This window comes from Wyeomyia smithii, chromosome 2 (genome assembly GCF_029784165.1).
Source record: "Wyeomyia smithii strain HCP4-BCI-WySm-NY-G18 chromosome 2, ASM2978416v1, whole genome shotgun sequence".
Lineage (NCBI taxonomy): Eukaryota > Metazoa > Arthropoda > Insecta > Diptera > Culicidae > Wyeomyia > Wyeomyia smithii.
In genome coordinates, this window is record NC_073695.1 from 138,677,367 (window position 1) to 138,703,717 (window position 26,351).

Below are 26,351 nucleotides of genomic sequence, written 5' to 3' on the forward strand. Positions count from 1 at the left end.
TGGCGACAAATTCTTGATACAGCACGAGCCACCACGGCTCTCGTCTGATTGGTAAGGTAATGTCTACAGACTTTAAAAGGCGAAAGTTTGTATCTTAGTTGACAGTGGTCAAGCCAGGTTTCAGCACCATTGTGCATATTGACAGGTTCACCGGGGCACCCGATTTTTGCTGTATAAACCTCGGCAAGAGTGGACAACTTGGCTGTAGAGCGTGCTCATAGCGGTTATCAGGAATTTCTGATGGTACGCTCAATTTTAAATGATGAGCTGATTATTCTTGATTCTTCCGGAAAGTTTAATGTTTGAGAACTAAATATTCGTACACATTATTATCATTTTTCGGATGGCAGCACCGCACAGTCGTCCATGGATACTGAAAAAATTGTTTCACCTTTCAGCAGTCATGTCTTGGCCTTGTCGTCAGTTGATTTTGACGTTAAGTATACATCATATTAAGAGTGTATAAATTAGTTCGACTTTTGCTCACGCGCAGCGACAATCATGTCCGATGTATTCTGCAAGAGTCAGGTATCTTGTTCTAGTCATCTTTACTAGTAGTGAAATTCATGTTTTACTCATATGAGAGCCCATTCTTTCAGAGGAGGGAGGGGCGTCAAGTTACCATTTCTTACTCTTAAAAACCTCACCATGTCATTTGGTTCCATTTGCTTGATTAGTTTTCAAGTTACGCAGAACTTACATTACCAAACAGTTGGCCTTTGCTGTACGTAAGAGTCGTCTCAATTCCACTCGGTCCATGGCTGCAGTTCGCCAGCTCTGCAGTCTGCGTAGGGTCCGCAGGTCGTCTTCCACCTGATCGATCCACCTAGCCCGCTGTGCACCTCTCCGTCTCGTCCCTGCCGGATTGGTTTCAAGAACCATCTTTACCGGGCTGTCGTCTGACATCCTTACAACATGCCCAGTGCACCGCAACCTGCCTATCTTAGCGATGTGAACGATAGATGGCTCCCCAAGCAGCTCCTGCAGTTCGTGGTTCATTCGCCTTCTCCACACTCCGTTTTCCATCTGCAGTCCACCGAAGATGGTACGCAACACCTTCCGCTCGAAGACCGCAAGGGCGCGTTGGTCTTCCACGAGCATAGTCCATGTCTCATGCCCGTAGAAAACTACCGGTCTGATCAGCGTCTTGTAGATGGTTAACTTGGTGCGGCGACGAATTCTACTCGATCGGACAGTCCTCCGGAGACCAAAGTATGCACCATTTCCTGCCAGTTACGCAGAAGTTTGTGGTATATTTGTATGGGAGACCCCCTTTAGAAAGAGGGTGGGGTCTCTAGTTACTTAAATAACCTTTTCCGGCCTCAAAAATCTCTACATTAAAATTTTCACACCGATTCGTACAGTAGATATCACGTCTATAAGGATCATAGAGACAGACAGACAGATAGAACTGCTTTTTCATATGATTAGATTTCTTGTAGTAACTTAAATCGCTGATTTTACGTAATAAATTATTGGTTTACCATCTTTTATAAAAAAAAATATAAAAAAAATAGTTGAAGAGGTTGTTTATAAGACACGACCGCAGAGGTAACGTAGAATACGACAGCCTGTCTTATGTCAATGTATTTCTTGGAATAGGTTTGGGAATACACTCAATTGGGGTTAATTAATTCAACAGTCTCTTTGCTCCAGATGACGTTTACCTCTGTAGCCGGCACCGCGTTTTCACTTGCTGCCGTATCCAAAACAAGAATGAAATTGAATTGTTTTGAGGCTGTCTTTTATATCAAGTTGCACTAAGATATCTTAATTTAGGCAGTGGCTACGAAGAGGCTATAGACAAAGGCAAATAGTGCATTCCCCATCTATGATATAACAGTTCAAATAACAATTTTCTGCATTTTACGATAGCGTAGATAATTTTACAACTGATTGCTGCAATTAGTAAGACTTGCGCGACAAATTATGTGATTCAGGCTCACTAGCTCAGAAATTCTTCAGATAAGCTTTGAGGTTAATTGTGTTTGTCAATGCCATTAATTGACAACTGAATAATTTTTTTTCAACATGGCAAATTTTTTATTTAGTTTTGAATGATTTACCAGTGATAATTAAATTCTACATGGGGTGATTTATTAGCCATTATATATGAAAATTTCAATCGCTATACTGCTAGCCACACACGCTATATAAACATGCACACACGCGCTACAGACATGCATACACACTATAAGCATACACACACGCTATACAGCTAGCCACGCACGCTATATAGCAAGCCACGCACTCTAGCCACACGCTGTATAGAAAGCCACACACGCTATATAGTAATCCAGCGTGCACAGACACGCTAGCCACACAAGCTATATAGCAAGCCACACACCTTATATTTTAGGGACACACGCTACAGATATTCACACACGTTATGTGCACACACCCTTTATATAGATACGCTGGATGATGGTGGCTTGTCAAACAACCTGGCGGTGCGAGTCTCTTTCAGTTTCGGGTTGTATTCACCCAACGATATCTGAATTGGATTACCGCTGGTGGGGTCCAACTCAGATCGAAGGGAAGCCGAACTGAAAGAAGTAGGAACTGCAGCTAACCACTACCGGCGCCGCTGTTGCCCGCTGCTGATCCACTTCGCCTACTGCCATCGGTGTTGATGTCCGCTGCTGCTGCCTGCTGCTAGTAAACTGATTTGCTTGAGGAGAAACAGTCTCTTATATAGCCCAAAGAGTGCATTTCCGGCTAACTAGGTACTCCATTCTGTCGTCCTATTTAGGGAAAGGCAGCAAGCGACCAATCAAAAGTCGACATTTGCGTTTCGACAATATTCAACAGTTTTCAATATTTTACAATAGTTTGAACAATCAAATTACAATTTTCTGCATTTGGACAAGTGCTTAAATGATTTTCCAATCGATTGCTGCAAAAATAACAGAAATCGGTTGGAAACTGACTGGGTTTAAAACGATTGAAATTGGACAATTTGACGCCCTCGATGTTTTCGGTTTTGAAATTGGATCCCTGTATTGAAATTGGGTCCCTGTAATTGTTGCCGTAAGACGTATTCTACGTCAAAATCATCAAGAGGTTGATATAATCGGGTGCTCACTGTATGCCATTCGGCCCTTTGGAGCACTTTCATACTTTCCGCTTTGTAAGTGATTGCTATACTACAGGAGAAAGAAAAAAAAAAACCATTGAAAATGGCAATTACACTGAGTCAAAAACTAACACCAAAAATGATGTTATGAATATTGCCTACAGTGTATAGGTATAAACCTTTGAAAATAAAAAAAAAAGTGGAAGGTGGTATCCAAGACACGACCGCATGACGTTGGACTACAGTATTTTTATATTCCGTTAAAACAAATAGTAGACGGAATTGTAACTCTAGTGTTTTCTGCAATTTTATCTAACAGTGAATTTCTTAATGCTCAGACGTTAGAGCGTATTAAATAATTTTATATACTAAAATAATGGATCTTTTATATTACTGCTGTCACTTCAGAAAAATCTTTGTTCGTAATTCAGGGTTGATATTTGTTGACACTTTTGAGTGAAAGTGGAAAAAAGCATCCATAAACGTTATTTTTTAACAATCCTTTCAGAGTTCTCCCTTACCGCTTTTTACATGGAAGTGAACAGCCAAAACACCTCATTATATTTCATGCCACGGAAACAAGACAGCAAAATCAGTTTATTTCTTTACGCTATGCCTATGGAATATTTCACTTCCATGCAATGTTCATATACTCTTTCTTCGTTCTTTCGTTATCCGTTAACGCAGATTGTCAAGTCATCGGTCAGTGTCAGTGAAAAAGTGTTTCGGTGAGGTTTATTTTGGCTGAGTGGAACGAAATAGTGATCGACGACAACAATGGACAAAAATATTACGCAGCAAGGAACTGGCTCCGGAAGATCCATATAGATGTTTCTATAGGCAAAAGATGCCATTTTGTGCTGTTGATTGAATTTTTTGGAACACGACTCATTTTTGAGAAGCTGTTGAAGGCAGACTTGGTAAAAGCACCGCTCCGAGCCGCTCGGTGACATCGCCAAACTGTAGGCACCCATCACCACGAGCGTATTATCTTTTCATGCGACATTCGTAGCGAGCCCCAGCTCGGCGCAAGAGCTAAGAAGCTACGAATGCAGTGCCGTAACCTTGTGTTTGTCACCGGGAGGCACTTGGAACGTTTTATCGTTTTCGTTCTGTTTTGAACGGCCAGTGCGTCAGGTCGTCTGGACTGAGGCCGCTCGCGCACGGCATTCGATGTTTACTCTGCTGCAGTGCTGCATGTGGATTAATGAGCAGGGAGGGATGATGGGTGAGTGTTTGCTTATGTAGTTGAACATGATTTTGCATTGCCGTTATTCGGTTTGGTGAATGTTATGAACAAGTCTCGCTCTTGCAAGAATGTTTTTTTAGGTTTCGGGTACAAAGTTTGTTCTATTGGAATTCTAAACATTTATTATCCTTAATATCCACCGTAATATCGCAATTGTAAGCAGAGCAGCGAAAACAAAGCTAAATCAACGAGAAAAAATAAGAATCCGCCAACTTTGATGATGCGTGGTTTGTACTTTTTAGTAAACGAGTATACGATGTAACAATGATTTCCGTCAACATCACTGCTTACAGTACCGACAGTGAATTATCCAAAATAATATCATCATTTCAACAGCGTGATATTTACTCGCATGAAAAAATAAATCTATTGATTTACAACAATTAATGAAATACGGGTGATATCATTTACCTTCGTTACGGATCGTGAGCTAACTGCCTTTCGTCTATGCTATTTGTAATCAAGATTATGCTTTCATAAATCAAAAGCTGTTGTTATGAACGTTAGTCAATTTGATGATATTAGAGATTTGATGAATTAATACATAGTTTTAGCGATATAAGTAGATTAGCGTTGTTTTTTTATTTGCATTACATTGACTGAGCCGGTAACAATGTGATGGCAAACATGTGTTTTTCAATTCAGCTATTATCTCACGTGCAAGTTGCTTGAAAGCACTTTTCTCTTCCGTTTAAGCCTTCAATTCATTTTCGTTACTGAGCCCATGGTGAATATTATTATAATTTGATTAGTATGAGAAACTTTTATCATATCAAAGAATATTCATTAATGGAGATTAAATCAAATAAAATATATTTAATTATGTCTCACTTTTTCAATCAGAATTAACACATGAGTAGCTGGACTGATGATATATCGCAGCTCTGAATGTATGTACTGGTCGGACTCAATTACCCGGAGCTTTGAATGATATTTCACTCCGGATAATCCGAATTCTCCGGATAACCGAGCCGTTGATTTATTTTTTCCATTTTCGCTTGTCAAGAACAGCTAGATTGCTAATAAAAATACGTGTGAATATGCCGACATCAATATTTAAAAATGGTCTAATGGTCGATGTCGATGTTTATCATATAAACGACATTCAGTTTATTTATCCCGGAGATGTCTGAACGGATTTATACGCAACATATTGAATTTGAAAGGTATAGCTGCGTTCAAATTCAAATAAACTTTATCGTAATCGGTCAACAGATTCCAAAATAAGCACCAGAATATTTATAAAGTAAACATGAAGCCGCTAAAACACCTTGATACCCTTTTTATATGTCTCTTATTGGTAATTATAAAAGCGTTGCGGCTAGATAAGCTGCGGATCAGAGAAAGCGACTTAAATTTATTCAGAAGCAACCCATCCATGCGACGGGTACGCTGACCATCAAAATAGCGGAAATTCAATAATAATAAGTTGAACCAAAATCAATCTTGCTATTTCTCTTTTTGCATCATTGAATTGACTACGCAGCATATAACACAAAATACTGAATCAAAGTTGATATTTCTAGGTAGAATAGTCAAAACGCAAATGTGGCAGATGTTAACAAAATCCGAAATCGAAGAAAAATAACGACTCGAGATAATCAAGCCATTCTCTCCTTATAATCGAACCCCGGATAATCGAGCCTTCGGATGATCGTGCCTCCAAATAATCGAGTCCGATCTGTATTGCAATATGCGTATGTACATTGATTTAAAATTTCTTATAAGGTTTTTCGACAAATCCGTGGGTGGCAAAATAACTAACGAATTTGTTATTTCCCTCAAATGTATTTAAATAACTTTATTTCTTCGAAAGTACAGGGCATATTTGCATTTGTTTTACGAAAACCATCCTTCTGTTCAACATAAGCAGCATATTCAACTAGTAAATGATCTAAAAAGGAACATTGATAATAAAATGCGCTCTGTATTATTTTGTTTTTATTTGCGATTGTTGTACATTCGAACATTTTAATTTTAGTACGAAAAATAGTTGGAAATCGATATGAACCTGATTTGTAGAAGGTTCATTCAATAATTTAATAACTAACAGGTGAAATCCAAAGCACCTAGCCCGAGTGCGAGTGGGTTATGAAGCAGAGCTACATTCAAGCTCTGCTCGAGATGCTGTGCGGGCTTTACCAAGTTTGAATAGGAATTTTGTAATGTTTTTTTTTTTTTTGAAATATAAACTCATGTTGTGAATTGATGATCGATGATTATGCTTCCTGAAACGACGGAAAGTATCAAAATAGTGTCTTGATCATTCTCTACTGTATTCTTTGGCTGAAGGCTTAAAAATATAAAGCAATTTAAACCTCATATTACAGGAAATATTTACCGAAACGTATGCTTTCTTTAAAACTGTGTAATGCGCCCCGGTTCTTAACCCTATAACTAGATTTCTGTATTTGAAGAGCAACACCTCATAGAACACCTTGCTTTTATTTTTGCTTCATTTTTTCAAAAGAAGTAAATTAGCCTGCTGGTTGGCGCGTGTGGACACTACACGTGTGACAAAATATCAAATATGAGAACGAAACAAACAAATCCAAGTAACTGCAACTATTGCAATAAAAAATTTTCACCACATGTTCTTTTGAAACTATAAAAAGAAATAGAAAATCAGTTCAGACTACTGATTAATTATCACTTGAACGCTTTTTTTCTATCCTTGGCTACATCGGTGTTGTTGAACAGAGCATTATTTTGCTGCTTCATTATAATGAATTTCATTAAATTTCATTTCATTAAATTCATGACATTTAATTTTAAAAACAACACAAATATATAGTTACCCACTCACCCGCAAACGACGTCAGCGCTCACTGTGCGCTAGCTCAACGTGTAATATACATAGTAGGGTGCCAGCTAAAATGGTCATCTCGAATTTAAAAAAAAAAAAACCTATACAAAATGTTCACCTGCTCGAAAAAAACACCCTGTGCAAAATTTCAGCTCAATCGGACTTAAAATGAAGTGGCGCAAAGCGATTGCAGTTTGGCTTTTTTGAAAACCGAAAAATCACCCAAGGGGGGGTACGTGAAATTTCGGTTTTCGAAATTTTTTTTTGATGCCAAATGACTTAAAAACGCATGGAACGTCGAGAATTGGTGTCATCTGAAATTTTTTTTTTTTGCAAAAATTTACTCTCTGGGACTTAGTCGTTTTTTCAATTGTGGAAGGCGGAGTTCAAAATGTTTAGAATTTATCTTTTGAAATCGATCGCTAGTCTCTCGAAATTGACTGTATAATGATATACACTATAACTAGCATCGAATATATTATGTTTCATTAGGGTGGTTCATTTATTCGGCATAGGGTTGTTCATAATATTGTGAAAAATGAGTATAAAATAAAAAAAAGCACTTCGGTTCGTTTGATTGGTGTGACGTCTTCGACAAAGTTGTAGATAATAATTCGGCGTTTCCAAAAAAATTACACTCAAAAAATTATTCGTTCAAAAGTTAGAAGAAAGATTAAAAATTCATTATTCAGAAGGGCTCATTTTTTTAAAACTTGATATTTTTGAATAAAACCTACGAAAGATTACCAAAACAATGAAACCAGTCCGATCATATAGAAATCAAGAAAAAAAATATTTTTTGATAAATAAAAATTATTTTTAATAATTTTTTTAAGAGGCATATTTTTTTTGGAAGAACAAAATATTATCTACAACTTTGCCGACGGTTTATTTGATTGGCATAGTGTATCTGGCAAAGTTGTAAATAATAACTTCGTTTCTCCAAAAAAAATGTACCCTGTGAAAAAAAAATAAATTTAACTTTTTTTTTCTGATTTCTCCATGGCCGGTTTTGTTGTTCAGGAAAACTTTCGTAGTTTTTATTAAAAAAATCGGTTTTTGAAATGGGATGTTTTCGATAATTAATTTATAACTTTCTTTTTTTTTTTGCCTTTCTCCTAGAAAGGTATAGCAATCACTTGCAAAACCGAAGATATAAAAGTGCTCCAAAGGGCCGAATGGCATATATCACTCGACTCAGCTCGACGAGCTGAGCATTTTCTGTATGTGTGTGTGTGTGTGTGTGTATGTGTGTGTGTATGTGCAGATTTTTATTCTCACTCACTTTTCTCAGAGATGGCTGAACCGATTTTCATGAAATTAATTGCAAATGAAAGGTCTTGTTGCCCCATAAGACCCTATTGAATTTTATTGTAATCGGACTTTTAGTTTAGAGGTTATGTATCAAAATGTGAAAATCACGAAACATCATTATCTCGAAAACTTCACAACCGATTTGAACAAAATTGATTTCAAATAAACGGGCTACCTAAAATACCCTTAACTTTTGAATTTTATGAAGATTGAACTTGTGGTTCAAAAGTTATGAAAAGAAACGTGTTCTGAAGACTGTTTAATCTCACTCATGTTTCTCAGAGATGACTGAAACGATTTCCATGAAATCAGTGTCAAATGGAAGGTCTAGTTGCCCCATGAGACCCTATTGATTTGTTTTGCAATCGGACTATTACTTTGCCTGTTATGTTCAAAAATGTGAAATCCAGCTATGAAAAGAAACATATTTCGAAGACTACTTGTACTCACTCACTTTTCTCATAGATGGCTGAACCGATTTTCACTAAATTAGTGTCAAATGAGAGGTCTAACTGCCTCATAACACCCTATTGAATTTAACTATAATCGGACTGTAACTTTGTCTGTAACGTGTCGAAATGTAAAAATCACGAAACTTCATTATCTCAGAAACTACACAACCGATTTGATCAATATCATCAATATTATTATCAGATGAGCAGGCTAAGGGTCAACTGATGAATTATGATTGAACACGTGGTTTCAAAGTTTGGCTGCCCTATACGTTCCCATTTTATTTGATTATAATCGAACTTAAGCAACCGTTTTGTATTAAATTGTTAATGAAACAACTAAAGTCTATTATCTCAAAGATTACATGACTTATTTGAACATAACTAGTGTCATACGAACGAGTCATCTTTCGAACTTACAAATAACAAACTTCATAACAATTTGATATGTAGCTGAAAAGTCATGGAAAGAAAAGAAATTCAAAGACTATTTAAAACTATACCTGCTTTGATCGATATATGTGGCCTCAACATAATTTAAATGTGGTATCGTACTATTTGAACGTTCCAAATTTATTGATTCCTTGCGATGTGTTAAAAGTCGGCAAATGCACGACGAATCGGCCATAGGATATGATCAAAGTCAAATAACAAATCGTTTGAAATGATTAGGTTTATCGAAATGACAATATCCTCGATTTTTGGCTTCTGTACATCGCCTTAATTCTGAATATATTCATTTTGGGTGGTATTCGGTCATTTTCAGCAGATTTCCTGGCATCAATCTGACACCGGAAATACCCATATTGGAAGGTATTTAGTTATTTTGGTTGTTTTCCAGAAACTAAAAATGGTCGTCTTTAAATTCAAAATGGTGCCTGAGGTCAATTGTTAGCTCATTGCATCATTCTAGTTCCAGAGATACCCATATTGGATGGTATTTGGTTATTTTAGGCTGTTTTTCACAAACCGGAAGTCGCCATCTTGGATTTCAAAATGGTATTTAAGATAATTTCTAGCCTCTGAGCGCCATTCTGGTTAAAGAGACACCCATATTGGGTGTTATTCGATATTTTTCGGCTGTTTCCCAGGAACCGGAAGTCGCCAACCTAGAATCCAAAATGGGATGTGTGGTCGATTTCAGCTGCTGTGTATCATTCTAGATCCGGAGATACTCATGTCAGACGGAAATCGACCATTTTTGGCTGTTTTCCAGCAACCAGAAGTTGTCATCCTACAATTCATAGTGGTGTTCTTGCAACATTCTAGCTCCGGAGATACTCATATTGGGTGGTATTTGGTCACTTTGGGCTGTTTTTCAGAAACCTAAAGTCGTCATTTTGAACTTTAAAATTGCCTGTGAAATCAATTTCTGTCATCTGGGCGTAATTCTGGTTCCGAAAACATTCATTTTGAATGGTATTTGGTCTTTTCCGGCTGTTTGCCAGACGCCGGAAGTCGCCATTTTTAAATTCAAGATTTTGTCTGTGATCAATTTTCAGCTTCTGTGCATCTTTCTGGTTCCGGAGATACTCATATTTAATGGAAATCGTCCATTTCAGGCTGATTTCCAGAAACCGGAAGTTGCCATCTTACAATCCAAAATGTTGCCTGAGGTCGATTATGGAACATATTTGTTACCACTAAAACATTCACCTGCCGAATTTGGTTCCATTTAGTTGGTTAGCTCCCGAAATGTGCAGAAATTTGTGTTTCATTTGTATGGTATCCCTCCCTTTGAAAAGAAGGAGGGGTGTCAAAACATTATGGACATATTTTTTACCCCTTAAAACATCTACATACTATCATAGGAACCTTCATCGGCAGCAAAAACCGCTACATACAAATTTTTCACGCCGATCGGTTCGGTACTTTTCGAGCCTATATGGATCAGACAGACAGACAGACCGGATTGCATTTCTATATGTATAGATTACAACATCAATATTTTTTAAGAGTGAATATACATTTATTGGATTGAAGCGTTCATGTAAATCTATTTTTACAAATAAAAGTTTGAATGAGAAAGGCTGGGTCTGACCGCTAGGTGGATTAATTTAGGTTTTTAAATTAGGTATTTATTTTCAGAGCGTATATTAAAAAAAAAAACAAAACTATTATCTACAACTCTGCCGAAGATGCCACACCGCTCAAATGAACCGTGATGGCTCTAAATTTTTTTGTAATCATCAAAACCTATCCGAAATAGTATTTTTCAATAGCTTTTCAAAAATGAGCTGTGTTTCAATAAATTAAACCAATAGCACAAAATGGTATCTTTTGCCTATAAAACGTCTATGCAAAGTTTCAGCCAATGCGCACGTTCACGTTCTGATTATGTAAACTTGACAGAAAATGTATGGTCGAACTGTCAAAACGATGCAAACCCAGAAACAACGAGTCAATTGTGTTGCGTATCTGATTGAGATCCCTATACTCTCATTATCACTGAATAACATCGATACAGTCTTTTGTCCGATTTTTTTTTAAAGGAGGGGGGAATGTTTGTAATGATTTATTTATGTACTAATATCTATTCAGAATTAATATTGTGTGTTCTGCCACAAATGGTGACATTTCAACACTATTATATATATATATATATATATATATATATATATATATATATATATATATATATATATATATTTAGACTACGCCGGATATATATGTTCAGACTACGCCGGATATCACCTGATATCGCCAGATGATATCGGATATCACCTCGAGCGTTCACATTTGAGTGAGCTGATATGATTTGACATTTGCTTTGGTAATTGAAAAGAGAAGAAAACAAAAACAGGTCAACGCTAAAACAAGACAACAAGAGCAATGGGATTAGGATAGAGATGTCAGCGAGTTGGCTCGCACCAACGCGAACTCTCATATGCAATTGTTAACATGTACGGGATGAAAATAGCAAAAATATTTCCTTCCTTTTTTCTCGCATGCATCGCGAAGTTCGAAATTTGTAGGGTTGCGTCAAATGTTTGTTGGCCGTGTTGCCAACTGCTTGGAATGTGGTTATTATTGGTTTTCGAACATGATATCCGCGATAGCATGTAGCCGAGGTGATATCCGTTGACAGCTCGATTGTATGGGATATCAGGTAATATGGATGGTGATATGGCCTCGATAGCACAAATCGCCTGATATCAGGTGATATGCGGTGTAGTGTAAACGGGGTATAAGACACTTGCACTCGTCTTTCGAATATTGTACCAGACAATTTATTCGTTTTATTTACCACAATAATGTCCTTTGCCAACACTTGATTGAACACACAGTGCTCTAGCTTATATAATCGTACAAAAGATCAGATCGACTTGAACTGTCCTACAGTACGGTCGCATTTTACCAACAGCTCGAGGCTAAGTCTTAGACTACCGAGAGATGTTGAAATTTTGTTTTTCGCTTTCAACAGGCAATCTTCTTGAAAGACTACCTGTTGAAACGCAAAGTAATAATTTTGGTTTTAACGTTAACGAGTGTTTAGTGAGTAAATTTGGTTTGAGATATTTCTAATTAAATTCTATAGTGAAGTGAAAGTGTAGTGAAGTTTTCCAGTTATGCCTGGAAAAAATAAAAAAGCTCGCTTTGATGCGGCTTCAAGGAAACGTGAGGCATCTCCTCCAAGTGACACTGAAATTTCGACTAACAGGTATGATATTCTTTCTTCCGTTGGGGATCAAGAAATTCAAACTTCTCATACTGAGCATAAAGCCGTTATGAAGAAGGTTAAAGTTCCACCTATTGTGGTATTTGTAGCAAATTTTAAAGCATTTCGATCAGAGCTTTCATCGCGTCTGTCGAATGTGAAAGTTAATTTTCAAATTGGCCGCCAAGGCGAAATTCTTATTTTGGCCGAATCTCTTGATGGCCAAAACATCTTTTACAGTATTTGACTGAAAAGATGTATAAATTTTATTCTCTTGATGCCAAAAACGGAGAGACCACTAATAGTTTCAAATGTGTAAATTGTGGGGGAAATCACAAATCAAATTTCTTTAATTGTCCTGTAAGGTCAAAAATTATTGCTTCCAGACAACGTAGAAATTCTAAGCAACCTGTTGTCAATGTGGGTATACAAAAGACTTTCAATACTGTTCAGGCATCACCAGCACTTTCATTAGCAGGTGTGTCTGTAGGTAATAATATAAATCCAGATATTAAATTTCAGACAAAAAATCCTGTTCAGGCAACACCAGGCTGTTCATATGCCAGTGTCCTTACAGGTAATATTTCAAATTCAAACAGTAACAAACCATTCGTGTTTGGTGCTGAAAAGTCAGCCAGTATTGATTTAGGTAGTCCAACTCCAGAAAAGATTGAATACCTACAACAATCCATGCTGCAGCTAATGTCCGTTTTGTTGAACTGTAACTCGATGTACGAGGCTGTTCAAGAAGGTATAAAATTTACAACTAATATTGTTATGAAATTGAAATTCAGTAATGATTTTAAATAATGCTGTAAATTTTCTAAATTGGAATGCTCGCTCTTTAAAGGCGAAAGAAGATGAATTTTTCAATTTTTTAACAGTCCACGATGTGCATATTGCAGTTGTGACTGAAACGCTTTTAAAGCCAAATATTAAACTAAAAAAGAACCCAAATTACATGGTTCATAGGTTTGATAGAATTGATGTTGCCGGTGGTGGAGTTGCAATAGTTATCCACCGTCGAATAAAACATCGTGTTTTACCCCATCTTGAAACCAAAGTTATCGAGAGTTTGGGAATTGAAATTGAAACAAGTATTGGCATTCTATTTATAGCCGTAGTGTATTTGCCTTTTCAATGCACTGGTGAGCGAAAAAAATATTTCAAGGGAGATTTGCAAAAACTCACAAGAAATAAATCTAAATTTTTAATCATCGGTGATTTTAATGCGAAACATCGATCTTGGAATAATGCTCAAAGCAATTCCAATGGAAAAATATTGTTTAATGATTGCTCGGCTGGATTTTACTCAGTTTTATTTCCAAATGGTCCTACATGTTATTCTTCTATTAGGAATCCATTTACAATTGATCTGGTACTAACAAATCAAAGTCATTCATGCAGTGATTTATTAACTCATGCTGACTTTGATTCTGATCATCTTCCCATAACATTTACTATTTCCAATGAAACTATTTTAAATCCCACTAGATCTGTGTTAAATTATCACAAGACTAATTGGGATAGATATCGTTCTACGATCGAAGAAAATTTGAATGATGATATTATTTTACAAAATAGTGCTGACATTGACAGAGCATTAGATAATTTTAGCAGCTTAATACTCAATGCCCGGAATTTATCAGTTCCTAAGGCTCGAATGAAATTTAATGCACCAATTATTGACAGTGAACTTCAACTTCTTATACGTTTGATGAACATACGGAGACGTCAATACCAAAGATCTCGTGATCCTGCTTTGAAAATTATTTTTCAAGAATTGCAAAAGGAAATTAAACATAGATTCACTCTCTTGCGAGATGAGAATTTCATGAGAGAAGTTGAACAACTAAAACCTTTCTGGAAGCTTTCGAAGGTTCTTAAGAAACCTTCGAAGCCCATTCCAGTCCTTAAAGATGGTGATTGCATTTTTCTAACGAATGAACAAAAATCTCAAAAACTTGCTCAGCAGTTTGAGAGCGTTCAAAACTCGAATTTGAACGTAGTAAGTCCTATTGAAAATGAAGTAAACCAAAAGTATGATCAGATCACCACCCAAGAATTTCTTTCTGAAGAGGTATTGGAAACAAACTTGAATGAGGTGCGAACTATTCTCAAAAAATTCAAAAACATGAAAGCACCAGGAGATGATGGGATTTTCTAAATTCTTAATAAAAGACTTCCCGAAAACTCTTTGAATTTCTTGGTAAAAATTTTTAACAGATGCTTCGCACTAGCACATTTTCCTACGAAATGGAAAAATGCCAAAGTCACTCCAATTTTAAAACCCGAGAAGAATCCAGCTGAGGGATCAAGTTATCGACCAATTAGTTTACTTTCCTCTATTAGCAAACTTTTTGAAAGAATAATACTCAATAGAATGATAACACATATTAATGAGAACTCAATTTTTGCAAATGAGCAGTTTGGTTTTCGCCATGGGCATTCCACTACTCATCAGTTACTTAGAGTAACAAATATGATTCGAACTAATAAATCTGAAGGCTATTCGACTGGAGCAGCTCTACTAGATATAGAAAAGGCATTCGACAGTGTTTGGCATAAAGGTTTAATAGCTAAAATGTCAAATTTCAGTTTTCCGCTTTACCTTACAAAAATGATACAAAGTTATTTAACTGACCGCACTCTTCAGGTTAACTATCTAAATGCTAAATCTAGTAGATTGCCTGTTAGAGCTGGTGTGCCTCAGGGGAGTATCTTGGGCCCAATCTTATATAACATTTTTACTTCTGATTTCCTAATTTACCACCAGGTTGTGAGAAATCTTTGTTTTGTGACGATACAAGCATTTCCGCAAAAGGAAAAAGCCTTCGTGTTATATGCAGTCGGCTACAAAAAAGTTTAGATATATTTTCTTCATACTTGCAGAAATGGAAGATTTCCCCTAATGCTTCTAAAACACAGTTAATTATTTTTCCTCATAAGCCAAGAGTTATATTTCTCAAACCAACCCATAACCACGTTATTAAGATGAACGGTGTGGTCTTAAATTGGTCTGATCAAGTTAAATACTTAGGGCTAATTTATGATAAGAATCTTACTTTCAAGGAGCACATTGAAAATATCCAGTCAAAGTGCAATAAGTATATCAAATGTTTATGTCCTCTTATCAACAGGAATTCTAGACTTTGTCTCAAGAATAAACTGTTAATTTACAAACAAATTTTTAGGCCAGCAATGTTATATGCAGTTCCCATCTGGACAAGTTGTTGTGCAACCAGGAAGAAGACACTTCAAAGGATTCAGAATAAACTTTTGAAAATGATTTTGAAGCGTCCTCCCTGGTTTAGCACGAACGAGCTACATAGGCTCACTAATGTAGAAACATTAGAAAATATGTCAAGCCAAATTATCAACAAATTCCGACAAAAATCGTTGCAATCCTCAATTGCAACGATTAGCTCACTTTATAGTCAGTAAGATAGTTTTAAGTTTATTTTAAGTTTTGTTTTATTCCTTTTTTTTTCCTTGACAAGTAGGTTTTATAAATTTTCCTACAATTACATTAACTTAACTGCGAAAGCTAATAACTTTCAATAATATAAAAAAGAGTACAAATATATATATATATATATATATATATATATATATATATATATATATATATATATATATATATATATATATATATATATATATATATATATATATATATATATATATTTGTACTCTTTTTTATATTATTGAAAGTTATGAGCTTTCGCAGTTAAGTTAATGTAATTGTAGGAAAATTATTAAACCTACTTGTCAAGGAAAAAAAAAGGAATAAAACAAAACTTAAAATAAACTTAAAACTATCTTACTGACTATAAAGTGAGCTAATCGTTGCAATTGAGGATTGCAACGATTTTTGTCGGAATTTGTTGATAATTTGGCTTGACATATTTTCTAATGTTTCTACATTAGTGAGCCTATGTAGCTCGTTCGTGCTAAACCAGGGAGGACGCTTCAAAATCATTTTCAAAAGTTTATTCTGAATCCTTTGAAGTGTCTTCTTCCTGGTTGCACAACAACTTGTCCAGATGGGAACTGCATATAACATTGCTGGCCTAAAAATTTGTTTGTAAATTAACAGTTTATTCTTGAGACAAAGTCTAGAATTCCTGTTGATAAGAGGACATAAACATTTGATATACTTATTGCACTTTGACTGGATATTTTCAATGTGCTCCTTGAAAGTAAGATTCTTATCATAAATTAGCCCTAAGTATTTAACTTGATCAGACCAATTTAAGACCACACCGTTCATCTTAATAACGTGGTTATGGGTTGGTTTGAGAAATATAACTCTTGGCTTATGAGGAAAAATAATTAACTGTGTTTTAGAAGCATTAGGGGAAATCTTCCATTTCTGCAAGTATGAAGAAAATATATCTAAACTTTTTTGTAGCCGACTGCATATAACACGAAGGCTTTTTCCTTTTGCGGAAATGCTTGTATCGTCACAAAACAAAGATTTCTCACAACCTGGTGGTAAATTAGGAAATCAGAAGTAAAAATGTTATATAAGATTGGGCCCAAGATACTCCCCTGAGGCACACCAGCTCTAACAGGCAATCTACTAGATTTAGCATTTAGATAGTTAACCTGAAGAGTGCGGTCAGTTAAATAACTTTGTATCATTTTTGTAAGGTAAAGCGGAAAACTGAAATTTGACATTTTAGCTATTAAACATTTATGCCAAACACTGTCGAATGCCTTTTCTATATCTAGTAGAGCTGCTCCAGTCGAATAGCCTTCAGATTTATTAGTTCGAATCATATTTGTTACTCTAAGTAACTGATGAGTAGTGGAATGCCCATGGCGAAAACCAAACTGCTCATTTGCAAAAATTGAGTTCTCATTAATATGTGTTATCATTCTATTGAGTATTATTCTTTCAAAAAGTTTGCTAATAGAGGAAAGTAAACTAATTGGTCGATAACTTGATCCCTCAGCTGGATTCTTCTCGGGTTTTAAAATTGGAGTGACTTTGGCATTTTTCCATTTCGTAGGAAAATGTGCTAGTGCGAAGCATCTGTTAAAAATTTTTACCAAGAAATTCAAAGAGTTTTCGGGAAGTCTTTTATTAAGAATTTAGAAAATCCCATCATCTCCTGGTGCTTTCATGTTTTTGAATTTTTTGAGAATAGTTCGCACCTCATTCAAGTTTGTTTCCAATACCTCTTCAGAAAGAAATTCTTGGGTGGTGATCTGATCATACTTTTGGTTTACTTCATTTTCAATAGGACTTACTACGTTCAAATTCGAGTTTTGAACGCTCTCAAACTGCTGAGCAAGTTTTTGAGATTTTTGTTCATTCGTTAGAAAAATGCAATCACCATCTTTAAGGACTGGAATGGGCTTCGAAGGTTTCTTAAGAACCTTCGAAAGCTTCCAGAAAGGTTTTAGTTGTTCAACTTCTCTCATGAAATTCTCATTTCGCAAGAGAGTGAATCTATGTTTAATTTCCTTTTGCAATTCTTGAAAAATAATTTTCAAAGCAGGATCACGAGATCTTTGGTATTGACGTCTCCGTATGTTCATCAAACGTATAAGAAGTTGAAGTTCACTGTCAATAATTGGTGCATTAAATTTCACTCGAGCCTTAGGAACTGATAAATTCCGGGCATTGAGTATTAAGCTGCTAAAATTATCTAATGCTCTGTCAATGTCAGCACTATTTTGTAAAATAATATCATCATTCAAATTTTCTTCGATCGTAGAACGATATCTATCCCAATTAGTCTTGTGATAATTGAACACAGATCTAGTGGGATTTAAAATAGTTTCATGGGAAATAGTAAATGTTATGGGAAGATGATCAGAATCAAAGTCAGCATGAGTTAATAAATCACTGCATGAATGACTTTGATTTGTTAGTACCAGATCAATTGTAGATGGATTCCTAATAGAAGAATAACATGTAGGACCATTTGGAAATAAAACTGAGTAAAATCCAGCCGAGCAATCATTAAACAATATTTTTCCATTGGAATTGCTTTGAGCATTATTCCAAGATCGATGTTTCGCATTAAAATCACCGATGATTAAAAATTTAGATTTATTTCTTGTGAGTTTTTGCAAATCTCCCTTGAAATATTTTTTTCGCTCACCAGTGCATTGAAAAGGCAAATACACTACGGCTATAAATAGAATGCCAATACTTGTTTCAATTTCAATTCCCAAACTCTCGATAACTTTGGTTTCAAGATGGGGTAAAACACGATGTTTTATTCGACGGTGGATAACTATTGCAACTCCACCACCGGCAACATCAATTCTATCAAACCTATGAACCATGTAATTTGGGTTCTTTTTTAGTTTAATATTTGGCTTTAAAAGCGTTTCATTCACAACTGCAATATGCACATCGTGGACTGTTAAAAAATTGAAAAATTCATCTTCTTTCGCCTTTAAAGAGCGAGCATTCCAATTTAGAAAATTTACAGCATTATTTAAAATCATTACTGAATTTCAATTTCATAACAATATTAGTTGTAAATTTTATACCTTCTTGAACAGCCTCGTACATCGAGTTACAGTTCAACAAAACGGACATTAGCTGCAGCATGGATTGTTGTAGGTATTCAATCTTTTCTGGAGTTGGACTACCTAAATCAATACTGGCTGACTTTTCAGCACCAAACACGAATGGTTTGTTACTGTTTGAATTTGAAATATTACCTGTAAGGACACTGGCATATGAACAGCCTGGTGTTGCCTGAACAGGATTTTTTGTCTGAAATTTAATATCTGGATTTATATTATTACCTACAGACACACCTGCTAATGAAAGTGCTGGTGATGCCTGAACAGTATTGAAAGTCTTTTGTATACCCACATTGACAACAGGTTGCTTAGAATTTCTACGTTGTCTGGAAGCAATAATTTTTGACCTTACAGGACAATTAAAGAAATTTGATTTGTGATTTCCCCCACAATTTACACATTTGAAACTATTAGTGGTCTCTTCCACGGGGCAGATATCTTTCGTGTGACCAGTGTCACCACAAATCATACATTTTGCTGCCATATGGCAGTTTCGAGTTCCATGACCATAGGCTTGACAATTCCGACATTGAGTAAGATTAAGGATTTCTCCATGTCACTTGAAATTCGCACGTTAAATAAAACACGTGCTTTTTCCAAACATTTCAAATTATTTACTTTGGTACGATCAAAATGTACTAAGTAATTTTCCTGGTGCATTCCAGTTTGATTAATTTTGGCATTTGCCTTTCGTTTCATCAAAATTACTTGGTTGGGAGCAAAACCAAGTGATTCTGACAAATATTCTTTGATTTCCTCAATAGTTTGGTCATTTGAGAGACCTTTTAAAACAGCCTTAAACGGTCTCTCGTTTTTGGCATCAAGAGAATAAAATTTATACATCTTTTCAGTCAAATACTGTAAAAGATGTTTATGGCCATCAAGAGATTCGGCCAAAATAAGAATTTCGCCTTGGCGGCCAATTTGAAAATTAACTTTCACATTCGACAGACGCGATGAAAGCTCTGATCGAAATGCTTTAAAATTTGCTACAAATACCACAATAGGTGGAACATTAACCTTCTTCATAACGGCTTTATGCTCAGTATGAGAAGTTTGAATTTCTTGATCCCCAACGGAAGAAAGAATATCATACCTGTTAGTCGAAATTTCAGTGTCACTTGGAGGAGATGCCTCACGTTTCCTTGAAGCCGCATCAAAGCGAGCTTTTTTATTTTTTCCAGGCATAACTGGAAAACTTCACTACACTTTCACTTCACTATAGAATTTAATTAGAAATATCTCAAACCAAATTTACTCACTAAACACTCGTTAACGTTAAAAACAAAATTATTACTTTGCGTTTCAACAGGTAGTCTTTCAAGAAGATTGCCTGTTGAAAGCGAAAAACAAAATTTCAACATCTCTCGGTAGTCTAAGACTTAGCCTCGAGCTGTTGGTAAAATGCGACCGTACTGTAGGACAGTTCAAGTCGATCTGATCTTTTGTACGATTATATAAGCCAGAGCACTGTGTGTTCAATCAAGTGTTGGCAAAGGACATTATTGTGGTAAATAAAACGAATAAATTGTCTGGTACAATATTCGAAAGACGAGTGCAAGTGTCTTATACCCCGTTTACACTACACCGCATATCACCTGATATCAGGCGATTTGTGCTATCGAGGCCATATCACCATCCATATTACCTGATATCCCATACAATCGAGCTGTCAACGGATATCACCTCGGCTACATGCTATCGCGGATATCATGTTCGAAAACCAATAATAACCACATTCCAAGCAGTTGGCAACACGGCCAACAAACATTTGACGCAACCCTACAAATTTCGAACTTCGCGTTGCATGCGAGAAAAAAGGAAGGAAATATTTTTGCTATTTTCATCCCGTACATGTTAACAATTGCATATGAGAGTTCGCGTTGGTGCGAGCCAACTCGCTGACATCTCTATCCTAATCCCTTTGCTCTTGTTGTCTTGTTTTAGCGTTGACCTGTTTTTGTTTTCTTCTCTTTTCAATTACCAAAGCAAATGTCAAATCATATCAGCTCACTCAAATGTGAACGCTCGAGGTGATATCCGATATCATCTGGCGATATCAGGTGATATCCGGCGTAGTCTGAACAAGGCATTAGAGAGTAGATTTTTTTAACAAATTAATATAACATATTCCATCAGTTTCCACCGTTTCATTTAAAAGTTTAAGACACTTGGAATCGAAAACATTTTTCAAATATTAAAACTCCATGTACCTCCCGTGTGTGATTTTGCAAATGACATGGAAGCATTCAACATTTTCCACGAGACACAATCTTAATTTTGGTTGAGATAATTTTTTTTTGCACAGAGTAGTTTGATAAATTTTGTAAATTTGTTTTGTAATATTTTGTCATTTTACTTATAATTTTTCCAATTCAACATTGCCACCCTAACGACAATGATATAACAAACATTATATTTTCAGGAATTATTCTATTGGTATTCAGTGAAAAGGGATTTTTTTATTTTATAATCATTTTTACACAATATTATGAACCAATGTCGAATAAATGAACCACCCTAATGAAACATAATGTATTCATGCTAGTTATAGTGTATATCATTATACAAGCTATTTCGAGAGACTAGTGATCAATTTCAAAAGATAAATTCTAAACATTTTGAACTCCGCCTTCCACAATTGAAAAAACGACTAAGTCCCAGAGAGTAAATTTTTGCAAAAAAAATTTTTTTCAGATGACACCAAATCTCGACGTTTCATGCGTTTTTGAGTCATTTGGCATCAAAAAAAATTTTCGAAAACCGAAATTTCACGTACCCCCCCCCCCTTGGGTGATTTTTGAGTTTTCAAAAAAGTCAAACTTCAATCGCTTTGCGCCACCCCATTTTAAATCCGATTAAGCTGAAATTTTGCACAGGGTGTTTTTTCGAGCAGGTGAACATTTTGTATAGGGTTTTTTTTTTTGAAATTTTCTGGTCACTTTTTTTTCATACGATGATTGGCGCCCGAATACATAGCAAGGAGAAACAGAGTACAAGGAGGCGGAGATGCCACGAAAGCAAAAAAGCAAGCAAAAATGGATCGGAGCTACACCGCGCGCTCCATGTAACTTTATGAAAACACCAACGGAGAGATATCACCTCTTTGGTGCTATTCTTCGCTCTTCACGTGCCGAATCGTCGACCGAAGCAGCTAGCTTGAGTGCGTGTTACCTAGCAAGCAAGAGCTCAATTTGCGTTCCACTCCTAGTGCAGCGCGTGCTTTACCAAGTCTGGTTGAAGGTGCTGTTTTGAAAGGGTGTTGATGATTACAAATATTTGTAGGGCCAAAACGGTTTTTTGCCTTTCTCCTAGAAAGGTATAGCAATCACTTGCAAAACCGAACGTATAAAAGTGCTCCAAAGGGCCGAATGGCATATATCACTCGACTCAGCTCGACGAGCTGAGCATTTTCTGTATGTGTGTGCGTGTGTGTGTATGTGCAGATTTTTATTCTCACTCACTTTTCTCAGAGATGGCTGGACCGATTTTCATGAAATTAATTGCAAATGAAAGGTCTTGTTGCCCCATAAGACCCTATTGAATTTTATTGTAATCGGATTTTTAGTTTAGAGGTTATGTTTAAAAATGTGAAAATCATGAAACATCAATATCTCAGAAACTACACAACCGATTTGAACAAAACTGGTTTCAGAAGAACGGGCTACCTAGAGAACCCTTAAATTTTGAATTTCATAAAGATTAAACTTGTGGTTCAAAAGTTATGAAAAGAAACGTGTTCTGAAGACTGTTTAATCTCACTCATGTTTCTCAGAGATGGCTGAACCGATTTTCATAAAATCAGTGTCAAATGGAAGGTCTTGTTGCCCCATAAGACACTTTTGATTTGTTTTGCAATCGGACTATTACTTTGCCTGTTATGTTTAAAAATGTGAAATCCAGCTATGCAAAGGAACATATTCCGAAGACTACTTGGACTCACTCACTTTTCTCAGAGATGGCCGACCCGATTTCCCCAAAATTAGTGTCAAATGAATGGTCTAGCTGCCTCAGAAGACCCTATTGAATTTTACTGTAATCGAACTGTAACTTCATTTGTAATGTGCCGACTTGTGAAAATCACGAAACTTCATTATCTCAGAAACTACACAACCGATTTGATTATTATTATCAGATGAGCGGGCTAGTTAAGGGTTAACTGATGAATTATGATTGAACACGTGGTTTCAAAGTTTGGCTGCCCTACACGTTCCCATTTCATTTGATTATAATCAAACTAAAGCAACCGTTATGTATTAAATTGTTAATAAAACAACGAAATAGATATCTCAAAGATTACATGACTTATTCAAACATAACTAGTGTCATACGAACGAGTCATCTCTCAAACTTACAAATAACAAACTTCATAACAATTTGATATGTGGCTCAAAAGTTATGGAAAGAAGAGAAATTCAAAGGCTATTTAAAACTATACCTGCTTTGATTGATTTATGTGGCCTCAACATAATTCAAATGTGGTGTCGTACTATTTGAACGTTCCAAGTTCATTGTTTCCTTGCGGTTTGTTTGAAGTCTGCAAATGCACGACGAATCGAATATTATATGATCAAAGTCAAATAACAAATCGTTTGAAATGATTGGTTTTATCGAAATGACAACATCCTCGTCTTTTGGCTTCTGTACATCGCCTTAATTCTGAATATATTCATATTGGGGGGTATTCTGTCATTATCAGCAGACTTTCTGGCATCAATCTGACACCGGAAATACCCATAATGGGAGGAATTTTTGGTTGTTTTCCAGAAACTAAAAGTGGTCGTCAAAATAGTGTCCAGGGTCAATGTTTGGTTTCTATGCATCATCACGTTTACGGAAATATCCATATTGAGTATTATTCGGTCATTTCCGACTGGTGCCTATAAGTTGCCATTTAGCAATTCGAAATGGTGCCTGAGGTCATGATTCTGGGCATCATTCTGGTTCCAGAGATACTCATATTGGATAGTATTTGTTTATTTTAGGCTGTTTTTCACAAACCGGTAGTCGCCATCTTGGATTTCAAAATGGTATTTAGGATACTGGTTTAAGAAAAACTCATATTGGGTGATATTTGGCCACTTTGGACTGTTTTTCAGAAGCCGAAAGTCGTCATTTTGGACATTAAAATTGCCTGTGAAATCAATTTCTGGCGTCTGGGCGTAGTTCTGGTTCCGAAAACATTCATATTGAATGGTATTTGGTCATTTCCGGCTGTTTGCCAGACACCGGAAGTCACCATCTTAAAATTCAAGATTGTGTCTGTGATCAATTTTCACCTTCTGTGCATCTTTCTGGTTCCAGAAATACTAATATTTAATGGGAATCGTCCATTTCAGGCTATTTTCCAGAAACAGAAAGTTGCCATCTTACAATTCAAAATGTTGTCTGAAGTCGATTTGTGGTTCCAGTGCATCATTACGGTTCCGGAAATACCCATAATGGGTGGTATTTGGTCATTTGCCGCTGTTTTTCCGACACCGGAAGTCGCCATTTTGGATTTCATAATTGCATTTGGAGACAATTTCTGGATTTTGAACGGCAACTGGTTGAAGAAAAACTCATATTGGGTGGTATTTGGTCATTTTCTGCTGTTTTCAGAAACCGGAAGTCGCCATATTAGAATTTAAAATGCTATCTGTGTTCGATTTTAGCTCCTGTGTATTATTCTAGATCCGGATATTATTATATTGGGTGGAAATCGGCCATTTTCGGCTGTTTTCCAGAAACCGGAAGTTGCCATCTTACAATCCAAAATGTTGTCTGAGGTCGATTATGGAACATATTTGTTACCACTAAAAACATTCACCTGCCAATATGGTTCCATTTAGTTGATTAGTTCGAGAGATGTGCAGAAATTTGTGAAGAAACATGTACTTCCAGAAGAGGGAGGGGCGTCAAACCATTATGGACATATTTGTTACCTCTAAAAACATTCACATACCAAATTTGGTTGTATTTTCTTGATTGGTTCTTGAGCTGTGCGAAATTTGTGTTTCATTTTCATGGGATCCCTCCCTTATAGAAGAGGGAGTCGGGTTTCAAACCATTATGTACATATTTGTTACCACTAAAAACATTTATCTGCCAAATTTTGTTCCATTTGGTTGATTAGTTCTCGAGATGTGCATAAATTTGTGTTTCATCCAACTATTATGGACATATTAGTTACCCCTTAAAACATCCACATGCCAAATTAGGTTTCATTTGCTTGGCTTGTTCTTGAGTTGTGCAGAAATTTATGTTTCATTTGTATGGGACCCCTTTTTATGGAAGGACAAAATTGATATCTACAACTTTGCTTAACACACTATGCCAATCAAGCAAACAGACTGTATTTTTTTTAATTCCGCAAAGAGGGCTCTATTGGAAATTGAAAATATTTCTACATCCAAAACGCGTTGAATGATTGGCATGGTGTCTTCGGTAAAGTTGTAGATATCAGTTTTTTCCTTCAAAAAAATGTTCTACGAAAAAGGAATTTAAAAAAGAAATCCAAAAAATCATAACTTTTTTTTTCTCGGATTTGCATTGTTCAGATAATCTTTTGTTAATTTTATAAAAAATTAATAAGATGTTAAAAAAATTAGCTTTTTTAGATAATAACGAAAAAATGACTGACACGCAAGCAGCCGGGTTATCTTTCTTGTAAAAGTATTCTACTTCAATCTTGCGGTCGTGGCTTTGCACACAACCCTGTTATTTTTTCTCGGATTTACATTGTTTAGGTAATCTTTTGTTTAATTTTTTTTTGTCTACGCAAAGTTTCAGACAAATCAAATATGGTTGATTAAATTGGTTTCCCGTTTTTTTGTTGAATTGCTCTACAGATATTCTGCGTCACAGCAATTGTATCATCCATATTAAAAACGACGTGCCACCAGCTACCAGAAACAACCACCGCTTCTCCTGGTTTTAGAGAAATCTCAATCTGCAATTTTCTAAAATGAGGGAATAAAATGACACAGCCGCAACCAGAACCCTTACCGACTTGCAACCACACAGTTCTCTTTCATGCTAAGCAAAAACAAACCGGCACTAAAGAACAAAAACCCAAATTAATCCACTTAGCGGTGAGACCCAGCCTTTCTCATCCAAACTTATAATATGTTAAAATAAATTTACACGATTTAAGATCCTTAAATTGTCAAATACAATACAATGAAGGTATATCCACACTTTGGGTACTAGAATAATTATTTTATATACAAAGTAATAATGTAGGTATAGTATGTGATATT

General features: G+C 35.9%; 1 protein-coding gene across 1 annotated transcript in view; it reads right to left on the reverse strand.

The window, feature by feature from the left end:
* The window catches only part of LOC129724341 (mitochondrial glutamate carrier 1-like), a 469,805-nt gene that overhangs the window by 393,807 nt on the left and 49,647 nt on the right, over nucleotides 1–26,351 (reverse strand). The window lies entirely within an intron of this gene.